Genomic DNA, 5,000 nt, shown 5'->3' on the forward strand with positions numbered 1-5,000 from the left:
CAAATGTCAAATGTTTTGGCAACATGAGCAGCCATTTTTGTTGAGTCCCCTATAAGTGAACCAAACTCAATCCTCTGTAAGTGAACCAAATTGTGAACCAACAGACAAAGAACTCTGTTCTGCTTTTCTTCACATTGTGTATACTACAAAAAATATATGCTCTTTCTGGTTGTGTTAGGCTCTTTGAGTCCTCTTTTTGTCCAATAGATCTCTTGTGATTGCACTTGTTCCAGGAGTAACTTGTCAAACCACTGATAGGCTGGTTGTAACAGGCAGAGTTTGATGTCAACACACTATTTGATTAGTAGCCATCAATGAGTATTAACTTAGAGTACAACCCTCTGCATGTGTTCTAGTTCATCCTGCGCAAAATTCTCAACCGTAATCATTTTTTCCCTTATTGGACTTTGAGGATTTGCCATCAGAGTTTTTGATTGAGAGGGAAATTGACACAGTAAACCTCTTCAAAATTCAGAATATCCTTTTTTACATTCCTCCTACCCAACAGAAAGCAATGGAGGTTATAATGAATTAAATATTAATTACTCCACAGAAAACAGATTGCCTGTCTGCTTGGCTCCAGGTGCCTCCAGTTTGTAGATTTGACAACAGTGAAGCTGGCAACTGAATCAACTGTGCAACAGTTAAGGACTGAAAAGGGCAACAGTTTGCACATTTTGCAGTAATTCACTGTAACTTCTATATTTCTCCGGTAAGTAACAGCCTACAGTTTAGCCCCATATAATATGTAAAATATACCTCTGCAGGGCTGTACATTGCGACCAATTGGTCGCATTTTGAGCCCAAATTTTTGACTGTGCGAGAAAGAAAAATAAAACGGGCGCACGTGTGCGAGTATGCTTTTCAACCCTTTCATTCGCGTTTTTGCTCCTGCTCGAGTGTATAATTGCGAGAGCTGCACTTTTTTTTAGATTCCCTAATACTAAATGCGGTGTGCACTCCTCGCATACATGCACTGCCTGTCTGACAGACAGCGTCAATCTCCCAGTGGGAATGCACTTCAAAAAAGACGGTCATTTTGCTTGAATTCCGCGTTGGCTTAGATTGAACCATCTATGCTCCCGTAGCGCTCAGAAAAAAACAGTTCTCGCACGAGCCATTATAGGTGGCATAACGCGCGCATGCTCATCTCCCAGTCGAATGTTCTGTGCCCAAACTTCTTACAGCTTTTCGAAATGGGCTGCTGTTTAAAACGTTCAAATGCAGGAATTGCAATTTGAATTGCTAACAGGAAACCTTTTGAATCCGGTAGTGACATAGCCACTCGGTTTGCTAGCTCATGTGATTTAAAAGACGTCTCTCTTTTGGCGTTTTCCCAAACCGCTGTCTTCCCAATGACTTCGCAAAAAATCCACCAACATCACTTGTTATGGAACTGCAGAACACATACCTTTTTCATGTCTTCCTAGAACATCTGTGGTTACAGGTCTTATTCTGGCTAACCCTCCCACCAACCTTGGCTAATATGTTTTCTGTGGAAAACACAATCATACTCTCTCTGTGCATTATTGCTGCGGCAATCAATGGTGCAATAAGCACAGTAGGCCTATTTTACATTAAAGAAAATAATAAGATTTTTTAAGTGTCGCAAAATTGTGCTTCTAAATTTTTGTCAGTGCTCCTAAATTTTTGTCTGTGCTCCTAATTTTTTTCATTCAGTGCTCCTAGTGAAAAAGCTTAACGTACAGCCCTGATATAGTGAAAAAGTGAAAGCCCATTGGGAAACTCCAACTCCCATTGTCATTGTGACACAGCACTCCACAGCACACAAGTGAACACTGCACACTGTACACAACGAAATTGCATTTATGCCTCACCCGTGCAAGGGGGCAGCCCTCAGTGGCGCCCCATGGGGAGCAGTGCGGTGGGACGGTACCATGCTCAGGGTACCTCAGTCATGGAGGAGGATGGGGGAGAGCACTGGTTGATTACTCCCCCCACCAACCTGGCGGGTCGGGAGTCGAACCGGCAACCTCTGGGATGCAAGTCTGACGCCTTAACCGCTCACCCATGACTGCCCTTACCGTATAGGCTAGCATAATTTGAAAAAGTCTACCTGGGACAGTAATCCCTTGATTCAGTCTCTTAGAAGTAGCCCAGTCTATCTGAAACTGTCATTCTACCCCATCCAAATAAATCTGTCAATCAATTCCTGACCTCACCTGAGTGCTAAGGGTTGTCATGCAATGATTAACTTACTGCCGGCACCTGCCAAATGCCTCATTACTCGGGTCACATGGTTCACTTGAACATGTATTTAAACCGGGACTGTTGCATTGTACTGCTCACTGGTTGCTAGCTAGCTAGCTGGCTGACTGGCTGTAAGGCCGGCCGGCCTGCCCTCACCTGGCCTGGCTTGGCCTGGCCGGCCCGGCTAGCAGGTCACGTTGAAAGGGTGGCTGTATGGCTTGCTAACTAGCTTGTTTGTTAGCTTGCTTGCCCTGCTAGCTGAGGCCTTCATTTTCCTTAAGGTTATTTTCAGGCCTTTTTTTTAATAAGGAATGCATTTGCATACCCTTCATTGATGATACTAGACTGGTCCACCTGCCAGCACTAGACAATCTGGCAATTGGGCATTTATTTAGGTATCTAATTAGGTTGATGTTTATCGGACTCCAGTGAGTAGAATCAGTCCAATCAGTTGTCTGTGATTGCAACTCTATAATTGGACTCACCTGAATATAATCTGTCCAATCCCATACCCCCCCCCCCCTTTTAACGGTACAATACTTTTTAAACGGTAAAATACTGCAAACATCACAGCGTTTTAAAATGTAAACACATTTTTTGCCGTACATGAGGGAAACTTTTACCGTAATTTAACGGTATAGTTTTGATATCTACTACTACCATTATTTCACCGTAAAAATGTCATATAATTTTTTACCGTAATTTATTTAATGGTACGTTTTGGCAACCACTGCTGCCATGATTTTACCGTAAAATGTAAAAAATAATAATACCGTTATTTATTTAACGGTAGGCTTCGGCAACCACTGCTGCCATAATTTTACTGTAAAATGTAAAAAATAAATATACCGTTATTTATTTAATGGTAGACTTTGGCAACCACTGCTGCCGGCAATTTACCGTAAAAACAACAGTTTTTTTTACAGTGTAGGCAATTGTGTAGTTTGCTCGCCTGGTTTTGACAGTCCTGGGGGTGTATCCAAATCTGAGTTGAAGCTGTGCATACTAAAAATTAAGTGTGTGGGCAGAGAAAATGGAAACAGAAAGGTGAGCCATGGCAGGAGTTCACACGGTCCACAGCGTTCTAGAATCACAGTTCAAAAATAATCAGTGACGAACCACTTGACAGGGAACTGTTAACAGGGGAGTGCAAAATAGACCCCAAGATGATATCCTTAAAAATCTTTATATTTATCCTGGAACATAATGAGAGCTGGCACACACTCTTCCTCATAATGTGACACTGATTAAAAGTCCAGGCAAGGAGATGACACAAAAGTGGTTCAGACTTATATAGTTAGACTTTATGGTACAGTTTAAGTATCAGAGTGAGTGGCACAAAGGGTAATAGAGGTTGGATAGGTCCCTTATTACAGTAAACTCAACCTTCTCAATGGTTCAGAATCAGCAACTCCTTCAAGTGAGACATATAGAGGATTAGATCTGACAGTCAATTACCAGCCATAATAAATAACAATCTATACTGGTTTTACTAGTGGGCAGATACAGTATAACTTGCACAAGTAATATTTCCGAAGTCCTCTTTCCGTGGCCTAATAATAATATAATATAGTTTAAGTTGCACGAGTAATTTCTGAAGAACTTTTTCAGTGGCCTAAAATGGAATATGTTTTTGTTCAATACGTCTGTATCCTGAAGTGCATGACGTACTGTGGGAAACGGAAAGATAAGAACAATAAAGAAAAACACACATCTTTGACAGACAGTGTGGTGCTACTCTACAATGTATAAATCCTCAAATGTATTCAAAAATGAACTCTGGAGTTTACAGATTTAGAACTGTTTGTTTCTGTCCAAAACAAATTAAGTCTTTAGGTGTTGTGTGTAAGCGATATATCTGCAGCAGTGAGGGTTGTTCCCTGTCCCAGCTAGCAGCAGGAATGATGACTCACGCCGTATGGACTCATGAAGGTTAGAGTGCAGTCTGCCTTTCTGCTTATGCCAACACTAGAAAAAAAAAATTGCATACTGCCATTAGAAAAAAAGCCTTTGCTATGCTTTTATACTGTAAAGGTTGTGTGAGTCTAGGAGCCTACACTGCATCCCTTGCAATGAATAGACACATTCATTGAGGGACATGAAGCAAAGTTATTGACTGACATTTTGTTTCAATCTTTTATTATTAATTATTATTATTATTTCAACTGTATATACATGGGTTCCCCCTGGCTGCGCGACCCTGACTGCGCACAACTCAACCTCTGATTGTTGGAAACCGCTGTCGGTCAAAAAATTAGTTAACGTGTTTGGCTGCCAGTGTCTTGCCCCTCCTCACAACACCGTGCCATCCCAATAAGGACAAGGCATGGCAAAAAACAGTGCCGTTAAACCAGTAGGGTACACTGTTGATGAAAACACTACATGCGAATGCTTAGCCCCACATTGCTGCTTGTAACTCTATGGGCCTTTTTCAGATGACGCCAGACACCTACATTTCAGTGCATAAGGAGCAGGTAAAAGTCGCTTCTAGTGGCACAGAGAAACTGTCCTGTATACGAACACACTACTGTTTTTTTCCCTGAAACACGTGGTCACATATACATTTTTTGATTAAAAACAGAATTTATTTGACATGATAGGGTAAACGTTATGATGCTTTCAAGTATTTCTGTTCTCCACAGAGAATGCCGATGATATCCCTATTTGGTACTCTCTGATGGGAGAAGAGAGACGTTTTCGCCTTGACGACATGTTTCCCAGACTCTGCGGTTCCAAGAAGGCCTGTGGGCATCCTGCCCTTAGGGTGCTGCCATGCAGACAAAGCACCC

Source organism: Engraulis encrasicolus, chromosome 14 (assembly GCF_034702125.1).
Source record: "Engraulis encrasicolus isolate BLACKSEA-1 chromosome 14, IST_EnEncr_1.0, whole genome shotgun sequence".
NCBI lineage: Eukaryota > Metazoa > Chordata > Actinopteri > Clupeiformes > Engraulidae > Engraulis > Engraulis encrasicolus.